Consider the following 26,512-nt stretch of genomic DNA (forward strand, 5'->3'; position numbering starts at 1 on the left):
GTATGAGACACATCTGGCCGTGGCCAGAGGCACCAGAGTCCTTCCCTGACTCTTGAGAGGCGCCTGTGTCATCTCTCAGGTTATAACATGCTGTCACACACAGGCTGGTTTCTGTCTGTCTGACCAGACACCCCACTGCTCCCTGCCCGGCCCAGAGTCTGGAATCAGGACTCTCAGCTGCACAGCCTGGGACCCTTCTCCCCCCCACCTCCCTGCATCCCCCTCTGCTGGGCCCCATTTCCCAAAGTGGGAAACGAAGCCCAGGTCCCAGCAGCCTCTGAGCCCACTCTTCTCCCCACTCCTCTCTCTGTCTCTCTCTGTCACACACACACACACCCCAGGGAAAACAGATCACAAACCCAAACTGCAGCAGCTCCCTCCCACCTCCCTCATCCAGATTAAGGATCAGTGTCACCAGGGCGACACCTTTTGCCATCAGTGCCCAACCCCTGACCCTGTAGACTGAAACCTTTTGTCTGTGGGACCACAAGGGGCATTTCTGACCCAGGACTCCAGGCTTTTTACTCTCCCAAGGCCTGTGCTGTGGGCCGGCCCCCAGCATTGCCACACTGGGAAGAGTGGATTCGGGGCAGCAGCGCAAAGACCCTGGGTGTTTCTGGGAGAGGAAGCAGGAGGGCAGGGAAGAGCTAGACAGTGAGGCCATCCAGGCGGGGTCTCCGTCCTCCCTGAGCCTCAGTGTGCTCATCTGTAAAGGGGGTAAGAACAGCGCCATCTGCACTGGGCGTTGTTTGGGGCTGCCCAGGCTGCGCCCCTCCCCACGCTTGAAGAAATTTCCACCTTCATGGGTCTCAGTGGGAGAAAGCCCTGCTTCCCACTGGGGACCCTGAGGATGGCAGCCTGGCGTTTTGTCAGCCTCCTGGCAGCTAGGATGCGGGCACATGCCCCCGGCTGGGGCAATCAGTACACAGGTCCCAGAGTGGCACTAGTGCCACTAAGAAATAGGGATGGGAGCTCCACCACAGGGAGAGGGTGGCAGGGACACCCACCCCTGGGGCCAGGCCTGCAGCCGTGGGGCAGAACCCCATCTGAAGTTTCCAGGCATGAGTTTGCTGCCCACTTTCTAGGCCGTAGTCAGCACTGGGGCTGAGTTCTCCAGTTTTCTTCCTTTTCCAAGAGATTCCTTTTGCCTTATATCAGCCAGGTCTGTTTCTGTTGCTGGCTGCCGGGTCCAGGGCTCATCACGGCCCCCTAAGACTGCTGTGGGGAGTGAGTAAAACAATCCAATGGAGGACTCAGCTCCGTCACCTGCTAGCCGGGCACCTGAGCACATCACACTCCCTCTCTGGGCCTCAGTCTCCTCAGCTGTAAGATGGGCCGATAATAGTTCTCCACCCCCTGTGACATAATAAGAAATAGACATTTGGGGCTTCCCTGGTGGCGCAGTGGTTGAGAATCTGCCTGCCAATGCAGGGGACACGGGTTTGAGCCCTGGTCTGGGAAGATCCCACATGCCGCGGAGCAACTAGGCCCTTGAGCCACAACTCTTGAGCCTGCGCGTCTGGAGCCTGTGCTCCGCAACAAGAGAGGCCGCGACAGTGAGAGCCCGCGCACCGCGATGAAGAGTGGCCCCCGCTCGCCGCAACTAGAGAAAGCCCTTGCACAGAAACGAAGACCCAACACAGCCATAAATAAATAAATAAATAGCCAAAAAAAAAAAAATTCCACAACGTCTTAAAAAAAAAAAAGAAATAGATATTTGGTCTCTGCCCCCAGTTCCTGACACAGAGCTCCTAAAACCCTTGTAATCTCCTGAGTGATAGGAGAGTGTTTTGTTCTAATGAGGTGGCTCTTGGTGGGCACCCGGGGTGAGGGCTGGTCACCAAAAAGACCAAACCATGATTAGAAGCTTGGAGCTTTCAGCCTCACCCCCATCCTCAGGGAAGGGAGAAGGACTGGAGACTGAGTCAATGACCCATCATGCCTACATGATGAAGCTGCGATAAAAATCCCCAAAGTACGGGGCTCGGAGAGCTTCTGGGCTGAACACATCCATGTGCTGGGAGGGTGATGAACCCCATCTCCATGGGGACAGAAGCTCCTGTGCTCAGGACCCTTCCAGACCTTACCCTGTGTATCTCTTTATCTGGCTGTTCACCTGTATCCTTTATCATATCCTTTCTGATTAGCTGGTAAATGCAAGTGTTCCTGAGTTTTGGGAGCCATTCCACCAAATTATCAAACCTGGGCGGGGGCTGTGAGAACCTCTGACTTTGTGGGCAAGTCAGACAGAAGTAGGGGCGCTCTGGGGAGCTCCTGTTGGCTGGCACCTGAAGTGCGGGCAGTCTGCGGGACTGAGCCCTAACCTGTGGTCTGATACCCAACTCCAGGTAGGTAGTGTCAGAATTGAATTGAATTGTATGATACCCGGTTGGTGTCTGGAGAATTGGAGAATTGGTTGGTGTGGAGGAAAATCCCACATATTTGGTGTCAGAAGTGTTGTGAGTAGACAGCTTTCTTTTATCCTCATGGGGATGGTGTGAGGATTAAATGAGATAATGCATACAACAAGCGCTCAGGAAGAATTTGCCATGGGTAGCATTTGCCTTAACATGGTAACAGCAATGATTTATTTGGTTTTTATGAAATAAGAACTGAGTAGGGGTCCTCAAATTCAGAGAATCTGTAGATCTGGAAAGGAAAAAAATTACATTTTTGTTTTCACTAGCCTGTAACTGAAATTTAGTATCTAACTTCAATTCCTGAGGTAGCAACATCCATGGACCTGTGACTTTGTCACCAACAAGAATCGCAAGTATTTTTATCTCCCATGACTGTCATATATATGACATAGCTGGCTTCTTTTGTAACCTTTGTGGGGTTTTTTTTTGCATTGAAAAAGACTATTCTGAATATTAAACTTAGTTATTAAAATACATGCCAAAAAATACATGCCAAAGTGTTTAAAGGGATGGGTACTGATGTTAGCAACTTATTTTGAAATTTATCAAAAAATAAAATAAAATGGCTAGATAGAGTTATAGATGGATGGAGAGATAGAGAGATGGAGGAATGGAGAGATGGAGGGATGGATGGATGGATGAAGGGATGGAGAGAGGGGTAGATGGATGGATGGAGAGAGGGATGGAGGGATGAAGGGATGGATGGATGAATAGATGAGTAGAGGGCTGGCTGGCTGGATAGATGAAAAGATGAGTAGAGGGATGGAGGGATGAAGGATGGATAGATATAACAACATGCTATCTGGGTGTTCACTGCTCAAGTCTTTCAACTTTTCTGTATGTTTGAACATTTTCACAATAAAATGTTGGGGGAAAGATTTCTAAAAGAGAGAAAAGGATGAAACCGAGAAAGAAAAAGACATTCAAAGCCTGAAGAAAGAAAGAAGACTCATCTTAAAGATCATCTTTATCATTGAGTCCTTATCAAAGTCAGAGTATACAGAGAAGAAAATGAACAAAAGAAGCACCAAAAGCAGATACATAATGCAGGACTTAAGTAACTATAACATTAAGGGGGAGAAATTAAGTTTTCCCTATAAAGAAAGTTCAATGTCTAGGCTGTATTGTCCATGTGATGCCCACTGGCCACCTGTGGCCACTGAGCAGTTGAAATACAACTGGTCAGATCTGAGATGTGCTGTAAAATATACACCAGATTTTGAAGACTTAGTACCAAAAAAAGAGAATGGAAAATAGCTCTGGAATATTTTAAAATATTGATTACATGTTGAAATGTTAATATTTTGGATATATCAGATTAAATAAAATATATTGTTAAAATTAATTTCCCCTGCATCTTTTTTTTTTTTTTTAATGCAGCTATAAGAAAATTAAGATGACATATGTGGCTAAATTAGTTATATTTCTACTGGGTAAGACTGGTTTAAAGAAGTGTCCACTGTGAAAATTCTGAGTTTACCAAGCTGCATGCATTTCTCTTATACTTCTAGAATTATTCTTCTTCTTTCAGTGGTTGACCAGACATGGATATGCCAAGGGAATAATTGTTGCCCTTTGCTTACCTTTGGGGGAGTACCTGCTTTTTCCATTTTTCTTGTGCTCTGTACCTCTGGGAGATACGATGTCAAACTAGTGTTTAAGATATTTGGAAATAAAATAAAATCTTTATAAAATAAAAATATTTTTTAGGACTTCCCTGGTGGCGCAGTGGTTAAGAATCTGCCTGCCAATGCATGGGGACATAGGTTCGAGCCCTGGTGGGAAGATCCCACATGCCGCGGAGCAACTAAGCCTGTGTGCCACAACTACTGAGCCTGCACTCTAGAACCCGTGAGCCACAACTACTGAGCCTGCGTGCCACAACTACTGAAGCCCGCGCGCCTAGAGCCCATGCTCTGCATCAAGAGAAGCCACCGCAATGAGAAGGCCGCGCAATGCAAAGAAGAGTAGCCCCTGCTCGCCGCAACTAGAGGAAGCCCGTGTGCAGCAACAAAGACCCAACGCAGACAAAAATAAAAATAAATAAATAAATAAAAAGAAAATTTTAAATATATATATTTTTTAGAAGAAATATCCAGTCTTAAATCAACAGAAATAAATTCAGGTACATCTTTCAGAACAAAACAAAGGATATTTTTGGAAGGGGTGCCTGGACCCCAGAAGGGTCCTCAGTGAATCAGGATGTCCCAGCTGGGTCCCCTGCCCTCCAGCCCTTTGAGAATCACGTGGTTTCTGACCATGACCTTCCTGTTTTCAGATGATTCTGCCACAAACAGATGGTAATCACAAAAACATGAGGCACCATGTGACAGTCGCCTGGCCCTTCTTGTGGGCAGTGGCCCCTGCCCTGACTGGGGCAGGCACAAGGTTTGGTCCCTCTGGGCCCTGCTCCAGAGTAAGAAGACCTCGGGAGGAATCTGGCCAAAGTGACAGTGGCTCCATCCTCTGGTCAGAGAGTGGCATGGAGCTAAGTCAGGGTCTGAGCACACTGGATATTTACCCCAAAGGCAGCTTGGGAGGGGGGATACCTGGGCTCTGGGAGGTGGGGCCAGGCAGGGCCAGCTGTCACTATCGTCAGCAACTTATTGCAAGGCATTTCCTGGATTGGGGCTCCTCTTGTACTGCTCACCTCTCCAGGCCTGAGCCTTTCTCTTCCTTATTAACATATTTTAAGCATGTTCCAGGTGCTGTCACCAGACAAACATCATCTCATTTCATCCCTACTCATCCTTGAAGAAGGAGCTATCATCACATTTCCTAATTCACTGATAAGAAAACTGAAGCACAGAGAAGTTAAGTGACTGGTCGAAAGTCACACAGCTCAGGACCCATAGTCTTGACAACCACTCTGTGCTGCCTCTTTGAGGAAGGGTCAGAAACCCAGGTGCTCCATTCCAATAAACAAATTCCTACCAGAGAGGGTACAGTACTGCTCACCAGCATCTCTACCCAGGAGAGCTGCTCCTCCCCCAGGTGCCCCACGTCCTCAGGGCATCACCACCCACCAGTCACCCAGCCAGACACTCAAGCCTGACAATGCTTCCTCCGCAGTCATAAGTGTCTCTGGCGTCAGGCCCTTTCTCTCCAACCCTTCCCCTCACTATCAACTGTGTGACCTGGGGCAAGTCACTTGACTTCTCTGTGCCTCAGTTTCCCCACCTGTAAAATGGCGATAATGATAGGTCTATCTCATAGAATCATCATGAGGTCAAAGTGATTTTTTAAATTTTTTATTTATTTGTTTATTTTGGCTGCATCGCACAGCTTGTGGGATCTCAGTTACCCAACTGGGGATTGAACCCGGACTATGGGTGAAAGCCCAGAATCCTAATCACTAGGCCACCAGGGAACTCCTACAGTGATTTTTAAATTAAGAAACACACACACGCACACAACACTGTAAATCAACTGTACCCCAATAAAAGTTAAAAAAAACCAAAAACCAAAAAACAAACAAAAAAACCCCACATTGTAAAGCCAACTATACCCCAATAAAAATTAAAAACACACATACACACACACACACACACACACACACACATACATATTTTTATATATATATATATATATATATATATAGGGGCTTATCATGACACCTGGCACACAGTAAGAGCTCAACACTATTTAACTATCATAATTATCATCTGCATCCAGAGCTCAGCACAGTGGATGGGACACCAGAGACCCCAGAGCAGATGTCTGGGAGGCCAGAGATGGTTTCCTGGGAAATGCAATCATGTCCCTCCCCAGCCACGGGTCCTGTGGTGCTGTCCCCACAAGCCCGAGCATGAAGCACGAACTCCTCAGGCGGTCTCGTGAGTCCCAGCTGATGGCACCTACCCTCTCCTGCCCACAGAGCTCCCTCCAGCGACCTGCTGCTCCCCTGCCCTCCTGGCCCCTCCCACCCCCCAAGCCCTGCACAGCCGGCTCCTTCCCATGCTTCAGGGCTCAGCCCACATCAGTGCCTCCCTGCCCCAGGTCACAGCACATGGCTCTTCTCCCTCTGGGCCCCACAATTTGTCAGTTTGGACCTGCTTGTCTGTTGACTGTCCCCCCACTGGAATGTCCGGGCTGTAAGGACCGGGACCTCGTCAGGTGCTCACAGCTGGATCCCCCAGCAGGCACACCTGGCAGGTGCGTCAACAAGTGTTTGTGGAATGACCAAATGCTGGAATCAGTGAAGGAACAAATGGGGTCTGGTCCCAACGCTCATTTTGCAGCCTGGGAAGCCAGAGCGGAGATGAGGTGACTTCACGGGTCACATACACAGTGGGTGGCAGAGCCAGGCTGAGGTTATTATTATGAAATATTTCATAAGGACAAGGGGGCACATGCCATGCAGACAGAGCTCTGGATGACTTCCTCTTTGATTTGCCACCAGCCCTGGTGACACAGGCAGCTGAAGGCTCCATGAATCACTGCCCTTCATCCCAATCACGGTCACCCCTGTGCCAGTGGAGGGACTGGCTGCGAGGTCTTTTCATTCGATGCTGGGATGGGGGCTCAGGATGGCCCCTCTGGCAGGTCACAAGAACCCCCCATGGGATGGGAAATCACGTCTTAACAGCTGAGTCACAGCCAGGGTGTAGAACGGCATCGCTGGTGAGCGTGACTCCATGACATCCACTCCAAACTCATCCCAGCCTGTTTCTCCCCTCCACACAGCTCGGCTGTATTCAAGTCGGCTCACTGGCAAGATGCTGCCACGGGGGAAGGAAGCAAGCCCAGAGAGGACAGAGCTGGTTGGGGTGGGCAGCCTGGAGCCTCGTCCCTTGCGGAGGGAGAGAACCAGGTCACGATACCCAGAAGAGCCAGGCCCACTAGGTGTCTATTGTGCCGAGCCCTCACCTCCACCCCCGTGAAACGGGCAGAACTGTTATCTCCACTTCACGGATGCAGAAACAGGGCTCAGAGAGGTTGAGGGCTTTGCCCGGGGTCACACAGCTGGCCAGAATTACCTCGGGGCTGGAACTGCAGAGCCTTACACGCAGCGTTCCAGCTGATCGCAATCCACACTCCACCACGCGCCAAGTGCTTAGAACACGTCACTGCCTTTCGTTTTTTTTACAACAAACCTATGAGCTACGTGCTATTGTTAGCCCTGTTTTACAGAGGAGGGAACTGAGGCTTGGATAAGGGAGACCATTTGCACAGAGTCCACAGTCGGGGGCTGACAGGGGTGGGATTCGAACCCAGTGCATCTCCAGGGCGCATGAGCTTCCCTCTGCACCCGACCTCCTCCTTCATCAGCGACTCTTGGCTTCTGCACAGTTGGGCAGGAGCAGGCGGGCTGACCCACACTGTGACCTCTGGGCCAAGGACACGGGTCTGCAACCACCTTCCTGCCCCAGGGCTGCTTTCCCAGGCCTCCGGCTCTCCCGGCATTTGTGTAACTGGTCATTTTATTCACTTGTATGGCCTCCTGCCTTGGCCCTGCCTGATCCCCCATCCCCAGGAGGCCCTTTGAAAGAGTAAACGGAGCTGGAATGAGGGACTGACGCTGAGGGGTGGACAGATAGCCAGACAGTGGAGGCAGATGAGGACACAGCCAAGGGACCCAGACAACTACGGTGAGTGTGAGAAAGCAGGCGATATACACGTGAAATGCTGGCGACAGATGTGAGCAAGGCAGATAAAGGAACCTGGGTCACTGCGGAGCAGAACAGAAATAAAAATGCTGATTTATCACCAGCTGGACACGGCCCCCTGGAGGCCAAGTGTGTGACTTTTAAAGAAATACCCTGAAAAATGGGTCTGGCTCAGCCGAGAGCCTTGGAATCCTTTTTCTTTTTTCTAATAGCCGAGATATAATTCACATACCATACAGTTCACCCATTCAGAGTGTACATTTCAATGATTTTTAGTATATTCAGAGTTGTGCAAACATCACACAGTCAATTTTAGAACATTTTCATCACCTCAGAAAGAAACCCGTACCTTTTATTATCACCTCCCTGTTCCTTGTGCCCTCTCCCCATAGCCTTAAGCACCCAGTAATCTTTTTGTCTCTATAGATTTGCCTATTCTGGACATTTCCTATGAGTGGAATCATGTACTTTGGGGCCTTTTGTGTCTTTAGCATCATGTTGTCAAGGTTCACCCATGTTGTAGCACGTATCAGTACTTCATTTCTTGGGGAGGGATAAATTAGGAGTTTGGGATTAACAGATACACACTACTATATATAAAATAGATAACCAACAGGGACCTACTGTATAGACAGGGAATTCTATTCAATATTTTGTAATAACCTAAAATGGAAAAGAATCTGAAGAAGAATATAGATATATATAGGTATAACTGGATATATATAGAATATATATAGGTCACTTTGCTGTACACCTAAAACTAACACAAAATTGTAAATCAACTATACTTCAATAAAAAAATAAAAATAAAATACTTCATTTCCTTTTATTGACCAGTAACATTTCGTGGTACAGATACACCACATTTTGTTTACCTACTCATCCGGCTGACTGACATCTGGGTTGGTCCCTCCTTTTGGTATTATGAATAATGCCGCTACGAACCTCCCTGTACAAATTTCTGTGTGTTTCTACTTCTCTTGGGTCCACACCTAGGAGTGGAAGTGCTGGTCATATGGGAAAGAACCTTGGAATCTTCTTCCAGATTCAGAGATCCTCCATAAACACATAGGCAAGAAATTCTACAAATAATCCCAGCACATCTTATGCAGGCTTCCTGCATGCCAGGTCCTGTTCTATATTCACTTGCAGAATCTTCACAGCAATCTACTGATGAGACACTAGTATTATCTCAATGGTACAGACAAAGAAACCGAGGCACAACTCTGCCTGGCTCCCGAGAAACTGCTCTTAGCACGAGACCAGAACAAGGTTTGTGATGGGTGAGAGCAAGACCAAGGGCACCCGTGAGTCACACTCCAAGGACCTGAAGGAGTGGCTTCCCCTCCCTTCCTGGTGTGACCCCAAGGGACAAGCATCTCCCCCGGGAAGGAGCCCACTGAGGGCCCCCAGGCCTAGCCACACCCCTCCATCCTGGCTGAGACTTTTCGAAGGAGGGGCGGGGGTGGGCTGGGGGAGATCTTTCCTCTGCCATCAGTGAATCTGACCACTTACCTCTCCCCCCACGTCAGGACAACAGTCACAAACTCGGTCCAAAAGCATTTAGTGAGCACTTACTACATGCCAGGCACTGTGCTGTGCACAGAAGATCCTGCCAGGAGCAAAACAGACACAACCCCTGGAGCTGACACTCCAGGCGGGAGAAAGACGATACACTGCATAATAATAAATATATACGGCCCTCCATAGTAGCGGGTCCCTCCTGGCAACCGATGCACGCACCCCTCCTCTGTGGCAGAACAAAGGACCCCATTCCCTCCCCACAGCGGACGGGTACAGCCGTGGGGTTGGCCAGGTGCCACGTGACGCACACGCACACTTAAGCAGGGCAAAGGGGCACACACTGGGTCTGAAACAGGAACGACATCCTCACACAAGGCGATGAGGCTGAGGGGCCTCTTTAGTTCCTGGTAAGGAAGTGTTCTAGGCCCAAGGCCATTCTATGAGGCCAAGTCCAGGTTAAAAGACTGCACACCCCAGACCCCTTCCCAGCACGAGGCAATGCAGATCAAACCCAAACATCTTCTACAGCTGGAGGGAAACGTAGAGATGAGCTTAGTCCAGGGTTTCTCGATATCAGCCTTACTGACATCTGGGGCTGGAGAACCCTCTGCTGGGGAGGGCTGTCCCATGCACTGTCGGGTGTCAGCAGCACCTCTGCATTCTACCCACTAGATAACGGCAGCGCTCCCCACCCTGCACCGGCAACAGCCATCCAAGTCTTCGGGGCTACAATCACCACCCCCACCCGTTGAGAACCACTGATCTAGATAGACCCTGTCCGATTACAGATGGGGAAACGGAGGCCAAGAGAGGTTGAAGAATCACAACAGCTGCCACAGACTGGGCATCTACCTGGTGCTGACCCGACGCCAAGGGCCCTAGACGTTATCGTCTTGAATCCTCGGCACCATCCTAGGAGGGAAGCATTACCACCTCCCTTTCACACATGCAGAATCTGAAGCTCAGAGAGGCCAAGGGACTTTCCCCGGGCCACACAGCAGGTGAGTGGCCATCAGAGCCGAGCATCCCTGACTTGGGGCCCAGGCGGCCGCCTCCATGAGCTGAAGGTGAGCTTCACTGAGGGAGTTTTGGTAAACAGGCAACAGCTGCTGGCAAATTCTTTAATTCCATCTGTTGACATGTCTGTCATCAACTGCAAACATCTGTGGGCTTCCACCGGGGTCCGCTTGACTCCTTCCCATCCCCGCGGTCTGTCAGGCATGCGCAGAATGACAGGTTTCCGAGCTGATGGGCCACCTTTGGCCCGTATTATCCAGGGTCTCAGTGGGCAGGTGGCCCTGGTGAATACATAACCATCTGTCATAGTAAAATCATAAGCTGTCAGAGCTGGATGCAGCCTCAGAACGTACCTGATTCAGCACCTGTGTTCTCCAGGCAGGAACTGGGGGCCTGGGAGTGAGGGGAATACCATGCTCAAGGTTACACAGGGAGCTGGGGCGGGGCCAGAAGGAGGACCAGCTGAGATAGAATGCACATACCGTACAATTCACTCTCTCACGGCGTACAGTTCAATGGCTTTGAGTATATTCCTAGAACTGTGCAACCATCCTCACAATCCATTTGAGAATATTCTCATCACCCTTCCCAAAACCATTGGCAATCACCCCACCCCACCCTCATTTTCCCCCAACTCTCCAAGCCCCTGACAACCACTAATTTCTGTCTTTATGGATCTGCCTATTCTGAATGTTTCACGTAAATGGAATCATACAGTCTCTGGTCTTTGGTGACTAGCTTCTTTCACTTCGCATAATGTTTTCAAGATATATCCGTGTTTTTAACAGGGCTGCATTCATCTTAAAGGCTGAATAATATTCCATTGTATGGACAGACCGCATTCTGTGTGTCTGTTCATCCATTGATGGACATTTCCATTGTTACTACTAGACTGTTTTCTTGGTAACTCCCATTGATTGAGAGCTTCCTATGTGCCAGCCTGAGCACCTGACTTGCAGACAGATCACACAGCCCTGGAGGAGGCAAAATTGTTCCCATTTCACAGTCAGGGAAACCGAGGCTCAGAGGAGCCAAGGGACCAGCTCAAGGCTCCAAATCAGAGGTGTTCTCAGAGGTCCCAAACTGGCAGCCTGGGGGCCAACGTGAAACGCACTCTGGTTTGGCCTGAAAAGCATTTCATAGTTGCTTGAATTAGCTGCAAACATTTGAAACTTCAGGGTTTTTTGTGTTAAAAAAAAAAAAAATGGATTTCTAGCTTCTCTTGAAAAAGATAATAAAAGTCACACGATCTAGCCACACAGAGCCTGTCTTTCCCTTTGCAGGAGTTTAGAGACAGCTGCTGAGAGATCTGCTGTCCCCTCAGGACAGGCCTGTGCTCTCTCCCATCCCCCGGCCCACCTGCTGGGTTAGGGTGACCCACCATCCAGCTTGCCCAGGACTGTCCCAGTTTTAAAACTGAAGGTGCAGGGCCCAGGAAACCCCTCAGTCCTAGGCAGGCGGGATGGCTGGTCACCCTACTGGCCCAGAAGCCCCATCGCCTGCCAACCCTGCCATCCATCACTCCCCCCAAGAACCTTACACTATACGTCACACATCAGCTTTGGTCCAGTGTCTGGTGTTCTCAGCTATGGTTTCCTTCTACCATTTCTCCCCCTGCCCACATTCTCCAGGCCCCAACTTCTCATGCGTCCTGGGCAAAATGAGAAATATAAAGAGTCTGCATTCTTCATTAACCTGGACTTACTCCATTTCGACTCTTGTCCATTCTGAGACGGAGGCCTTCCTGCTGTTATGAACCTCCTTGCTTTTATGAAACAATAGGGGTGGGGAGGTCGTTGGGGAGGTTTTTAATGTCTTCATTAGGTAAAATAAAAAGTTAGCCATCTCATGTCCAACCGCAATTTTTTAAAATAAACTTTAAATTTTAGAATAGTTTTAGATTTAGAGAAAAATTGTGAAAGGAGCACAGAGAATTCCATACTCTCACATCCAGCTTCCCCTGTTATTAACATTGATACATTATTATTTACTAAAGTCTGTGCTTTATTCAGATTTCCTTAGTTTTTTTCCTGAAGTCTTTTTTCTGTTCCAGGATCCCATCCAGGACACCACATTACATGTAGGTTCCTCTGGGCTGTGACAGTTTCTCAGACTTTCCTGGTTTTTGATCACCTTGACACTTTTCAGGAATATTTGTCAAGTCCCTCAACTGGGATTTGTCTGATGGTTTTCTCATGATTAGAATGGGGTTGTGGGACTTCCCTGGCCGTCGGACTTCCCTGGCCATCCAGCGGTTAAGACTCCACTTCTACTGCAGGGGGCACGGGTTGGATCCCTGGTCGGGGAACTCAGATCCCGCATGCCGTGCGGGTTGTGTATTTTGGGAGGAAGACCCCAGAGGTGAAAGGCCATTTTCATCACCATCATACCAAGGGTACGTGCCCTGAAGATGACCCACCACGGTTGGTGGTGACCTTGATCACCTAGCTGATCAAGGTAAATAATTTGGAATTCTTTTGTGTAGGAAATTCATCTCTCCTCCAAATTAAAAAAACTATCATATATATATATATATATATATATATATATATATATCTCCATATATATATATATATATATATATATATATATATATGATATATATATTTTTAACTTTCTATCAGCAAAGCCCTAATCCTGGCTTCACCACTGCAGGCTCCAGCTGGCCATATGGGATTTGCCAGAGAGAGACAGAGCCCCCTCTGTGTGCCAGGTCTATGTGGGATTTTTATTTCACATAAAAGGGTGCTTCCTGGCAAAATGGGGCTCAGCCTCCCCAATTTACAGAAGAGGCTCAGAGAGGCGAGTGGGGCCCCAGGTCACACGCTGTGAGTGGCAGCTGCTGGGTCTGAACCCACTTCTCACCTCCCTCCCCAGCCACCCCTGAGCTGGCTTGCTAAAGCTAACTGCTGGCGAGCAGGAAGACACCCAGGCCACGGAGGCGGGGAAATTATACCAGCCTGGATCCCCCGCTCTCAACCCACGGGGCCCCACCCACCCGCGGGGAGACATCCCCGGCGCGGACCTTCAGCTGCCGCTGCTCCGGAAACCTGGAGTTAGAAAATGGAAAAGGTCTGGAGATGAACCGCAGGACGCCGCAGCCAGAAGGGCGCCACCTGGCGTCGCCCCTCCCCCAGCGCCCTTTATACGGGGCCTGGTGGGCGCCCACCCACTGGTAGAAGCCTGAACATATCTTTAAGGGAGTCTTGGCTCACTCCCCGGACCACATCCTGAGGCTCGTCTTCATCATCCCCCTGCCTCTTAGCGGGGCTGGGCTGGGCAGTGGTGAAACCTGGGGGGCTACTCCTGAAGGAAAGTCTGGGAGTCCTGGACCCCACTCTTGGCCTCTAAGGTCCCCCTGGTGCCCTGGGAAATGCAGCTCAGGTTCCCCGGCAGGAGCACTGGACTGGGGGGTATCCTGAGAGGCTGATCCACCCCTTGGGAGAGCCCTCCCTGCTCTCTGGGCCTGGGGGTCCTCCTCTGTAAATTGGGGGTAAGAGCTGACTCCCCGGGAGCTGCCCAGTCCCCTGCTTCCAACCCGGACGCAGCTGGCCCAGCCGCCTCTGACGGGGGCCTCGCGGCCTCCGTGGCGCGTCCCCTGCTCTCTGCCACCCCCTGCAGGTCATGTGTGGGAGGGCAACTTGGCTGAAAGCACCCAGAAGGAGACGAGAACTAGTTTTCTAGACCGGCATTCCTGGGTTCCCATCCCGGCTCTACCACCTGCTAATGGAACCTCAAGTGTGCCACTGAACCCCTCAAAACTTAACCCAATGCTTTGTCATTTATAAAATGCATAAAAACAGGTGAGGAGGACATCTAGGCGTCTCTGTGGTAACATTTGCCCAGGAAATTACTGCCTCCAGCCTTGTCCACTCTGCATCCTCAATGCTGGTGTGTCCACCCACCCATCTCTGCCCGGGCTGGGCCTTCAGCCTCTCTCCTGAATCACTGCCTAGGCCTTCAAGTGGCCTCCAGTCTCCACTTTAATCCACCCTCCTAACTCCAGCCAGGGTTCTCTTTCTAAAACACTGATCTCATGAGTAACTCTCCTGCTTGCAATAATTAGTGGTCCTCTATCGATAAAGTCACACCCTTCACAGCATTCAAAACCTTTTCCCTCATATCTGTCAGAATGGCTATTATCAAAAAGACAAGAGCTAACAAGGGCTGGCGAGGATGTGGAGGAAAGCGAACTCTAGTGCATAGTTGGTGGGAATGCAACTTGGCTCAGCCACTATGGAAAACAGTATGCAGGCTCCTCAAAAAATTAAAAATCTAAATACCATATGATCCAGCAATTCCACTCCTGGGTATATATCCTAAGGAAATTAAACCACTATCTTGAAAAGATATCTGCATGTTCATTGCAGCGTTACTTATAGTAGCCAAGACGTGGAAACCACCGAAGTGTCCATAGATGGATGAATGGATAAAGAAAATGTGGTATACATATTCAACGGAATAGTACTCAGCCATAAAAAAAGAATGAAATCTTGCCATTTGTTACAACATGGATGGACCTTGAGGGCATTATGTTGAGTGAAATAAGTCAGACAAAGAAAGAAAAATGCGGTATGATCTCACTTTATATGTGCAATCTAAAAAAGCCAAATGATACAGAAAACAGATTGGTGATTGCCAGAGGCCAGGGGGGCAGGTAGGGCTGGGGAGGCATGAAATGGGTGAAGGGGGTCAAAAGGTACAAACTTCCACTTATAAGATAAATAAGTTCTGGGAATATAACATACAGCTTGGTGATTATAGTTAACAATAATGTATTGTATAGTTGAAAGCTGCTAAGAGAGGAGATCTTAAAAGTTCTCATCACAAGAAAAAAAAAATGTAACTATGCGAGGTGATGAATGTTAACTAAACTTATTGTGGTGTCATTTTACAATATATACATATATCAAATCATTATGTTGTATACCTGGAACTAATACAATATTACATGTCAATTGTATCACAAAAAAAACGCAAAAAACAAAAAACCTGTTAGACCTGGGCCCTGTCTTGTCTCTGATCCAATGATTTACCATCTCTTTTTCCATCCTGGGCTCCTGCATATGAATCCACTGGCACCCTCTGTACCCCCTCACCCTATGGTGATTCCCAAATCTGGGCCTTTGCATGTGCTATTCCTGCTGCTGGAAGACACTGCCTGTATCTCTGTCCACTATTTGTCATTCAGGATACAGCTCAAATGTCCCCACTGCTAAAAAGCCTTCTTTCCTTCCCACTCCCTGCCCTGCCCTGCCCTGCCCAGAGAAGAGTGGGTCCCTCCTTTGACTTGTCCTTCAGGCGTCTGCTCGGGATCCAACTCCTCCAGGAAGCCATCCCTGACCACCCCATATCCTCAAGGTCTTGAGTTGGGATAGCGTGGCTTTGGTCTGTCTGACCTTGGGGACTGAGCGCTGTGAGGTCAGGGGCTGTGTCTGAGTACTCGGGTATCCCTGGCTCCCAACCACTGCCCGGCATGGAGGAAGAAGTCAGTTGGGGTTTGGTGGATGGATGAATAAATAAATGAATGAATGAACGAAAGAATTTGAACAAGCAAGTTAGAACTGGTGATCACAAGGAAGGGTTCTTGAGTGCTACTTGGAGGACCCCTTGGCTTCATGGGAGGTAGAAAAGGCTTTGCTCTGACACAGATCATGGCTCCTTTGACCCCATCTAAGCCTGTTTCTCCACAGGCAAACTTGGGAAAATATTAAGCCATTGCCCAGGTGGTTATAAGGATTGACTGGGATCACATTGCTCTTGGTTTATAGCCTGGACCCCGAAAGCCTTATGTCAAAGCTCATGGGACCTTTAGGTGTTTAGCCTTCATGATGGGATTCTAGGAGGGAGTGTCCAGGACACACAGTGCCCAAAGTCTCCAGTGCCCACCCTCCACCCCCTCCACCCCCCACTGGGCCCTCTGTGCCTAACATTGGCCTCCAGTCTGCTCTTCCAGCTGAGCCCCAGGCAGGCTTTTCCAGAGTCTGGGCTTTAGCCTCTCTCGGTCCCTCAGTCTCTGCAATCCTCCCTGCATCCCTGCTCCCCAGTGACATCCATCAGCGTCTGGCCAGCTGTTGTCCAGAGCAGCCACTTCCGACCAGACCCCCCATCCATCACCGCAGCCCAAGGGACTTCAGCCCAGCTGCAGCCAACAGCCCCAGCACCCACCCCGGGGCTGGGGTTCCCGGCAGCCTCTCTGCTTAACCCCAATTCTGGAAATGGACAGCAGCTGGGTGGGGGCAGGTAGGGGAGACCCTCCACTCCAGCTGTTAGGAGGGGACACCCCTACAACTGACCGGCTGACAGAGGCCTTTTGCAGGCCACCCAGTCAAAGGGAATTAGGAGCCTTATTTTCACAGCAGCAATGACAGCTGACCTCTATTGAGTGTTTACTGTGTGTTCAGACCCTCTGCCAAGCGCATTCCCTGCCTCTGCTAATTTAATCATCAAAACAAAACAAAAACAACCCATGAGGGGGGACTTCCCTGGCGGTCCAGTGGTTAAGACGTTGCCTTCCAATGCAGGGGGTGCGGGTTTGACCCCTGGTCGGGGAGCTAAGATCCCACATGTCTCGCAGCCAAAAAACCAAAACAAAACAGAAGCAATAGCGTAACAAATTCAATAAAGACTTTAAAAACGGTCCACATCAAAAAAACAAACAAACAAACACAAGCCATGAGGTTGGTTCTGTTATCATCCCACTTCATATGTGGGGAGACGGAGGTTCAGAGAGATGCTGTGACTTGCCCACAGTCACGCGGCGGGGAAGTGCCACAGCTGGGACTCAGACCCAGACTGAGCGATTCTGGAATCCACGCGCCTTCTACCCTACACAGGTGCCTGAGTGGAAGTACATGGAAGACACAGGGAAATAAGGACCGGGGTGGAGGGGAAAGAGGGATTCCTGCTCAGAGAGGCATTCCTTGGGAGCTTTGAGAGATGGGCAAGATGCGGGTGGGCAGAGGACTGAGGGGGATGTGTGCTTAGCAGGGGGAGCACCGTGAGCAACGGCGTGGAGGTGGGAGCCTGAACCACTATCAGCGCAAAAGAGCGAGAGTCAGCGAGATACACGAGACACACACACAGTGTGAGGCTTGTAGGTGATGTGGATGTGTGTGAATGGCTGCATTTGTTAGTGATTGTGACTCTGTGTGTGTGTGTGTGGAAAATTATGAAAGGCTTTGAAATGGGCAAAAAAGATGACTGGTGTCTTGCCTAGTGCACCCTTCTGGGTTATCTTGGCCTCTCATCATCTTCAAGGTATTTCACACGATATAGAAAACCGATTGTAATGCAAATTATTCTCCTCCATAGAAATGTAAATTACTTGCATCCAGTAGAGACACAATTGATTTTTGCCCTGCGCACACTGACCAGTTTTGCACCTATTTGTAAGTTCATTTCAGCACTTCTAATTGCCTGCGTTTGTGTGTGTGTGTGTGTGTGTGTGTGTATGTGTGCGTCCGTTTTTTAATCCTCCTTTGAATTGGCTGTAACATCTTACTAGTTCCCTCATAAATTCATGAGTCAAATAAAATCTTTGACATATGTTCAAAGATTTTATATTTGTATAAGAGTCCTGAGTTTCCCTTCTTAAAAAGATGTTCCTTTACCAGTGCCCATGTGCCTGCCCGCTCAGGGGCTGCAAAGCCTGCACACCCCCTGCCCCCTGTCCTGGCGCCCCTCAGGCTCTGGCCTGTCCAGCTGACCACAGACAGTATCCCCCCCTGTGGGATGCCCAGACCAATCATGGTTCTTGTGACATTAGTCAGCACTTACTACACGCCCAGCACTGGACTGAGCAATTTAAATGTCTGAGATCGATTCTTTCTCCCAACACTGCTGTGAGGCAGGTGGTCTCATCACCCCCATTTGACAGATGGGGAAACTGAGGATCAGAGAGGTGAAAAAGTCAGCTAGAGAGGAAGTGCCAAGGTCAGGATTTGAACCTCAGCCATCTGACTCCCGTGCCCATGGGTTCCTCCACTATCTACAAGTGAGTGGGTTTCTCTAGCTGCTCCAGCTCAGAGAAGGTAGGAACAAGGGCTCCCAAAGGCTGAGCCCCAGCCCTGCCACAGAGCAGTAGGGGAGGCTGTTCCTCAGTGGGGAGCACCTACTATGTGCCAGGCCCCAGCCAGGCACTTCACATGCACACTCCCACAGTGTCCTCACCATAGTGAGGCAGCTCCTGCCTCATCCTCATTGGACAGAGGAGGAAACAGGCTCAGAGAGGTTAAGCAACTTGTCCAAGGTCACAGAGCAGAGCTGGGATTTGAACCCAGGTCAGTGTGTCTCCCAAGTTTGGGCCAGGTTCAGTCTGCCTTCCCCCGGCCTGCAGGGGGGTCACTTATCCCAGCTGGGGTTCAGAGGGGACTGCAGTCAGCAGTGGTGGACATTGGTCCCCTCCCCGACCTGCTTCCTGCCTGGGAGATACAGACAGTCCCTTCAGAAGGAGCTGGAGTTGGGAGTGCCAGGTGTGCCAGACCCACCCTGCCCCCTTCTCCAAGAACAGTCTGGGGCCTCCCAATCAGCTGAAATTGGAGCTTCGCTGCTGTCTGCATGCTCCTCCATACCTCAGCCTCAGTTCCCACACCCAGAATCCTGCTCCCTCCACCATGCACAAAGGGTAGCTCGCTTGTTAAACCACACAGTGCAAGGTTAAAAGGAGCCCCGCGGTGCTTCCTGTCTCAGTAAGTGGCACCTCCACCCACACACGAGCACAGCTGTTATGCACGCCCATAGCACCATGAACTCCTGGGTAACACGTAAGTATCACAGTTATGACTGAAAATCCCACAAGGTCCTCTCAGTTTTGCTGTGAACCTGAAACTGCTTCAAAAAATTAAAGTCTTAAGAGACAGTTGTTGTTTTTTTTTAATCCCATGAGAGTATCTAAGAATCGGTCCCCAAAATATAAATCCATGTATGCACAAGGTTTTGTTGTTGTCACTGCAGCACTAATAGTATCAGCAAAGACTGGAAACAATACAAACATGTACCAAGAGGAAACTGGTTGAATAAAATGGACATCCACATAAGAGAGCGCTACACAGCTGTGAAAAGGAACAAAGATGCTCTCTTAATCCTGCACTGGAATGATCTCCAGGATATATGATTAAGTGAAAAAAGCAAAAATAAAATCCAAGGAGCAGAACTGTGTATGCAAAGTATTCTATCTTCTGAATATGTGTGGGGTGTGTATACATTTGCTTATATTTTCAAAAAGAAACAATGGAAAGATAAAGCAGAAGCTAACAAAAGTTGTTACCTATGGGGACAGAGATAATTAGTGAAAGGGAAAGATGTGGAAGCTGGATTTCACTGAGTGTATCTGGTTTTAGAGTATTTAGTTTGTAAATGCAAACTTACAAAATTGTAAAGCCAAGACAAAAAAAGCAATCCCTTAAAATAAAAATACCCAACAGAAATGAGTAAACCTGACTAAATGTCAACTTGGCAAACACACTAAGAAGGATTATTGGAAGTGACTTTAAAACAGCATTTTGATTGTACATCCCTAGTGGGCTTTAACCTAAGGACCACAGAATCACAAAGAAACAGGAGCACAACGAAATCTTCAACAGCACTCAGTCATCTTACAGGTAGTGACTATATTGGTATTATTAGGTTGAAACTGTCTGCTTTATAACATAGGATAAAGAAGATAAGAAATTGGATTAATATTGTTAGGAACAAAGATTTTCTGTGTAAAAATAAAAAAAGAGATACATAAAATCAAATAAGTTAACTGAAAACCTTGTAATCTTATATGTGAATGATAATTATCATTGTCTCCAGCTTTAAGCCTAGATGCAATGATAACCCAGTGGGAATGAGCATCCCTAATGTCTAGATTGTGATTCCTAACTCCCATGTATTGCCAAAAGGAACAGGGCTCCTCTGAGAAACAGCTGATTCCGGGTAGAAAATGCATGAGATGAATCTGGGACATGGCATCCATAAATCAAGAAAACTGTCAAAGACAACAGAGGTCATGTCGAAAGGACGCAGGATGCAGGGGGAAGGGACTCCCGTTTACTTGTGCTGGGCACGGTTCTAAGCACTTTACAAGTATTAACTCACCCTTAGGAAAATTGCTTAACATCGTTTAATCCTCACAATAAGCTTGTTATGAGATTTGTATGTTTATGCTCGTTTTACAGATGAGCAAACTGAGTCCCAGGCGATGAAGTAAATTGCCTAAGATCACGTAGCAGTTAGATGGCTGAGTGAGGATTTGAATCCATGCCCTTAGCCATCTTCTACGCTGCCTCTTCATTAATGCAGGATGATCAGCATCGAAGTAGAAAAGGGAAATAAAGAAAGTGGCCCAAGGCTTGGCAGAGGCCGGTCTGGGGAGTGTTTAGAACCACGGAGAGCGCCCCCAATCACTTCCCTCCTTGTTGGGTCACCCGTGCCTACAACCAGGGTGCTCAGAGGTGACCCCAGTGGGGATCAAGGACCAGTCATGATGTGCTCGGCTCCACACCCTGGTCAGCTGCAGACCACGCTCCCATAATGCTCAGCCTCCCTACAGCCACCCCTCACATCCTCCTGACTCTCTTGGGGCCACCTGGGCTCTCTTCCTCAAGACCACCACTTCAGAGCAGCTCACGATTTACTTCCTCACAATGCCCAGCCAGGTGGGAATGGGCAGTCCTATTGCTCAGATGGGGAAACTAAGGCTCAGAGAGGTATTGAGCTCTCCAAGCTCATGGCGCTTGGGAAGAGGCTGATTCTGGCATCCGTGCCCTTGCCCCACCCTCTCTCTCTCCTCTGTTGGCTCGTTCTCTTTGGAAGGCTGAGCGTGGGGTGCTGGTGGTCCATGCTGAGCAGTGAGTTACCCTCATTTTGGTGTGTGTCATCTCCCCAGCTTCAGCTGAGAGCTTGGAGGAGGGGTCTGCGTACAGGAGCTTGAGGCAAGAAGCCTGCTTTCCCCGAAGAGAAAGGAGCCTGCCATCCAAAGCACCCTGGACATCTCCTGCCCTCCGTGTCCACACAGCCACTGCACCCGACCAATTCTACCTCCAGAACACTCCTGGAATCTGTTCCCTCTTCACCTAAAGCCACCACCCTGGCCCAGGCCACCATCAGCTCTCACCTGGACTGTGGAAGCCTCCCACTCACCCCCCTCCCCGCTTCCTCCCTCGCCTCCTCCAATCCACTGCAAGAGAGAAAGGACAGATTCCAGACGTGCTTTCAAGGTGGGATTGACAGCATTTGTGACAAATGGGCAAATGAATATATTTAGTTTCTGCCATCATCAATGTGCCTCCCTTTTCTACCTAGGCCTGATTTTATTTCTTTTTAGATAACCAGTAAGGTGGAAATACCAGGCTCTCCACAAGGCCTGGAGGCTGGGCCAAGCCCCCACCATTCCCTGCCCCCTCTACCCCCCAGCCCAGCCCTCCACTTTCTGCTGGAGGCTGTTTAAGAGGCAGCAAATCAATGCTTAAGAGCAAGGATCTCACACTCTCTGCAGCTACTAAAAGGCAAGGAAATAAAAGAGAGAATCGTTATAGCTTACAAGGGATTTAAGAGAAATACCAGCCAAATGCAATGTACAGACTTTGTCTCTTGATTTGAACCATTAAACACGTTCAGAAAACAAACGGGGTGGGGGGAAAGATGGGATTCGAGAGGATATTACAGAATCATGAACTTCTTGTAGGTGTGATGTGAAAGTGGTGATTAAAAGAAAATGTGGTTATTTAAGAAAGTTCATATCACAGAGATACATTCTGAAGAATTTATGAATGAAATGCTTAGATGATATGATTTGTGATAGAAGAATCCAGCAGGGGGCAGGCGGGGAAATGGGTGGGGGCAGAGCTGCAACCAGATGATTTAGAGGAAGGTGCACCTTTCTCAAAAGATATGGAGGTTCCTTAAAAAACTAAAACTAGAGCTACCATATGATCCTGCAATGCCACTCCTGGCCAAAAGTCATAATTTGAAAAGATACATGCACCCCTATGTTCACTGCAGCACTATTCACAATAGCCAAGACATGGAAGCAACCTAAACGTCCACTGACAGGTGAATGAATAAAGAAGATGTGGTACATTTATACGATGGAATACTACTCAGCCATAAAAAAGAATGAAATATGCCATTTGCAGCAACATGGATGGACCTAGAGATTATTATACTGAGTTAAGTAAGTCAGACGAAGACAAATATATGATACTGCTTATATGTGGAATCTAAAAAAATTTGATACAAATGAACTTATATACAAAACAGAAATAAACCCACAGATATAGAAAACAAACTTATGGTTACCAAAGGGGAAAGGGGTCGGGGGAGAGAGATAAATTAAAAGTTTGGGATTAACATATACACACTACTACATATAAAATAAATAAACAAGGACCTACTGTGTAGCACAGGGAACTACATTCAGTATTTTGTAATAACCTATAAGGGAAAAGAATCTGAAAAAAATAGATATATATGTATGTATAACTGAATCACTTTGTTGTACACCTGGAACTAACACAACATTGTAAATCAAATATACTTCAATTAAAAAATAATTAGATATATACAACACTATGTATAAAATAGATAACTAATGAGAACCTACTGTATAGCACAGGGAACTCTACTCAATGATCTGGGAAGGAAATCCAAAAAAGGGGATATGTATACGTATAAGTGATTCAATTTACCGTACAGCAGAAACTAACACAACACTGTAAAGCAACTATACTCCAATAAAAACTTTTTAAAAAATCATTAGAAAAAGATATACTTCACATGATTCCAGTAAAAGCACAGTGTCTAGAAATAGAGCAGCCTGTGGTTTACCGATGCTGATAAGAACATGGGGGGGGGCACTCTTGGGCTGCGGACACTTACTGATTAAGCTCTTATCCTGTTTACTCTTGTCTGTATCAGGGACGGATGTGAGGATACTGGAGCTAGACTGTGGAGTTCAAACCTTGCTCTGACACTTCTTTGCGGGTGACCTTGGCCATTCACAGTCCCACTGTGTGCCTCAGTTTCCCCATCTGTCGAGGGGGGGTGTAATAATGTCTGCCTGATAGAATTGTGGTGAGAGTCACAGGAGTTAACCAGCATGTCACCAGCACTAAAGAAACGTTAGCTCTGATTATTGCTATCAGGTAATATTTGAGTGTTCCCATGATTTTTTTTTCACATTTCATTTGTCTGAGCCGATCTGGACCCCCTGGGGAAGACACAGAACACCTGGCTTTGTTGTTGTTGTTTTAAATAGATATATTGAGCTATAATTCACATACCATGCAATTCCCCCATTTAAAGAGTAAAATTCAGTGGGTTTTTCTGTGTCATCCATCACCATAATCGGTTTTAGAACGTTGCCCCCAAAGAGGCCACTTCAAGGAAGGGGTGGGGTAGTGACTCAGACCCTGTGACTTGTCTTCTGGCAGAAGGGGTGGGCTGTGGGGACCACCACCTCCCCACAGCTCCTCTGGGGTGGGAGCAGCCAGCCCGTCCTGCAGCGTTCTTTAGGGACACCAGGGACCAGCCAGCTGGCCTCGGCTCCAGACCCACTGCATTTACTGCGATCATGCGAAGTACCTCTTTAGAGAAAGGTGACCACAGACCTCCGTGCGGCTCTCTCTAGGTCGATGATAACGTGCCACAATTTAATTTCCTCCTTTTTTCTCAGGAGGGAGGGAGAGAGAACCACTAGCCAGATACACTGGGTGTTAAAGCTGCAACAAGGCCCGTCAAGGGGCATTTAATGACCGGCCCCTGGAAGAGGGGGGCAGCCAAGGGATCAGAATGGCTCTGGGGCATCTGGCCCAGCAACTGGGGAGCTGGTGGTGACATTTACCAAATGAAGGAAGGCAGGCAGGAAAGGGGCGGAAGAATCTGGATCTCCCACCATCACGAAACTCTTGCGAGGCTTGAATAGGATTTGACAAACCTTCCAGATGAGACTGAGCTGGGTTCAAATCTTGGCTCCTGCCTTCGGGCCACATGGCCTGAGGCAAGTCACACTGCATATGGGTCTCCTGGTCTGTAAAACGGGCTGTAAAACCTGAAGGGTCCGTGTGAGGGGCCAGGTCAGAGCACGCCCAGCATGAGGCATGGCTCACGGTAGGAGGTCCATGCACGGTGGCCTTGACAATGATGGGTGTTAGTTCCCCTCCCTGGTTGCACATCTTTGGGAAATTCCAGCCCAGGAAGTACGTGTAATGGGGGTGAAGGAAGCAGAGGAGCTAGAAAGGGCTAAAATAGGGAACTACGGGTAAGGGGGTTTCCAGGCTGAGCAAGAAGGGAGATTCTGGTAGGTCAGGGGCATGGAGCCCATCACCCCTGCCTGAAACCCACCAGGCCTCCCCAGTGCCATGCTCACAAGTGCCATCCAGGCCTGGTCCACCACTCGGTCCCCTTCTCCCACCACTTCTTTCCCTCCCAGCCCCCCTGGCCTCTTTGGTCCCACCTCAAGCCTTTGCCTTGACTGTTCTCCCCCCCCAAACAATGCGTTTCCATGACTGTCTTCTTTGCATCCTCAGATGAGGCACCACCCTGACCCCCTCTCTCACGTAGCCCCCAGCCCACCCTCCCCGAGTCTCTATCACGTCACTCATTAGAGCATTTATCGGTCTCTGAAGTTATATTTCATGACGTATTTATCAATGTGTTTTCGTGTTCCTGGCCTCCCCCTCTAGACTGTCAGGCGCCTGCGGGCAGGGATCTCGTCTCCTTGTTCATGCTCTGTCCCCAGGACTTGGCATGTGCATCCTGAGTGGTGTAATGGACATTCCCAGGGCTGGGGCTGGGCTGAGCCTGGGTGGGGGCTTCCTGGGAGGAGGCCTCTAGGAGCCCTTGATCCCCAAGGAAGGGGATGAGCCTCTGGCTCTCAGCCAGCAAGGCAGGCAAGGCTCCAGCCCAGAGATGGTCACTCGGCAACTCCAGGGCAGGGCGGGGCTCAGAGGAGCTAGAAGACTCTTGTCTCCTGGAATGTGTCGTCCACGGGGGCAGGGTCAGCACTCCTCGTGTCACCAGGCCCGTGGCTCTGGCCAGGGGGCTCTTGGCTGGTTGGTGGCCAGTGGGTGGCCAGGGCCCCGGAGGCTCGTCAGACCCTCCTCCTGAGAACAGGCTGCTTCTAGCTGGCCCGGCCCTGCTTAGGGCAGGACACCAGGCCTCACCCTGAATCCCCCCTCTGCTCTCTCTGCAGACTCCCCATGGCTGGGCCTGTCGGCTGGCTCTGCTAAAAATCCTCCACACCTGTCCACCCCTGCCTCAGTCCAAGTCCTTCACGGGCTGCAGGGGCCTCCCCCCTGCTCTCCCGGCCCCTCTGATCTGTTCTCCATGAGGCAGACACAGCCAGCTCTTTAAAATTTAATTTGGGTCCCACCCATCTTCCCAGGGAGGATGAAACCCTTTCATGTCCTTGCATTGCTTTGCGGGTAAAGCTCAGCCACCCTCCCCGCTACCTGACCTTTCCACCCCTACCTCGAACTCTGTGGCCCGCAGCGTCTCACACATACTCCCCTCTGGGTGTTTCTTGACCACTGGGCCTTTGCACATGTGGCTCCCTCTGCCTGGAAAGATCTTTCTGCCTCTCTCTGCTCAGTTAGTTGTCCTCGCTCAGCTTTCACATCAGGCCTCAAACATCACGTCTTCCAGGAAACCTCAGGTCCCTGTCAAGGTCGCATCCCTCTACACACTCTCACGGCACCATATTTGCCTTTGGGGATTGTTCAGGGTGACTGTATAATTATGTTTAATGTCTGCCTCCCCTTAGACTGAAATGTGCTGAGACTGGGAAACTTCTCTTACCTGCCTCTCTCAGTACTGCACCTGGTACATCAAAGTCTGGATGCAGCGGAGACATGTGCGTTCCTTCGCGCATTTGCTCTCCATAAACATTTGCTGAGAATCCACTGTCTCTGGGCTACCAAGCCGGCATAGACCTGATCCTGGCCCTCAGGGGGCTCA

The 26,512-nt window shown here is 49.2% G+C and overlaps 1 protein-coding gene and 1 long non-coding RNA gene across 4 annotated transcripts in view; one reads left to right on the plus strand and one right to left on the minus strand.

The window, feature by feature from the left end:
- LOC309645113 overlaps positions 1–26,512 on the plus strand; it is a 252,052-nt gene that overhangs the window by 213,390 nt on the left and 12,150 nt on the right. The window lies entirely within an intron of this gene.
- Positions 1–26,512, minus strand: part of LITAF (lipopolysaccharide induced TNF factor) — a 99,237-nt gene that overhangs the window by 67,280 nt on the left and 5,445 nt on the right. Inside the window, exon 2 of one of the 3 annotated variants that reach the window (XM_082429712.1) lies at positions 10,406–10,870. The exons of the other annotated variants lie outside the window; for them this stretch is intronic. The gene's annotated coding sequence lies outside the window, so the exon portion shown is untranslated. The remainder of the gene's footprint in view (positions 1–10,405; positions 10,871–26,512) is intronic. 3 annotated transcript variants of the gene reach the window in all.

This window comes from Balaenoptera physalus (assembly GCF_965194825.1).
Source record: "Balaenoptera physalus genome assembly, chromosome: 16".
NCBI classification, from domain to species: Eukaryota; Metazoa; Chordata; class Mammalia; order Artiodactyla; family Balaenopteridae; genus Balaenoptera; species Balaenoptera physalus.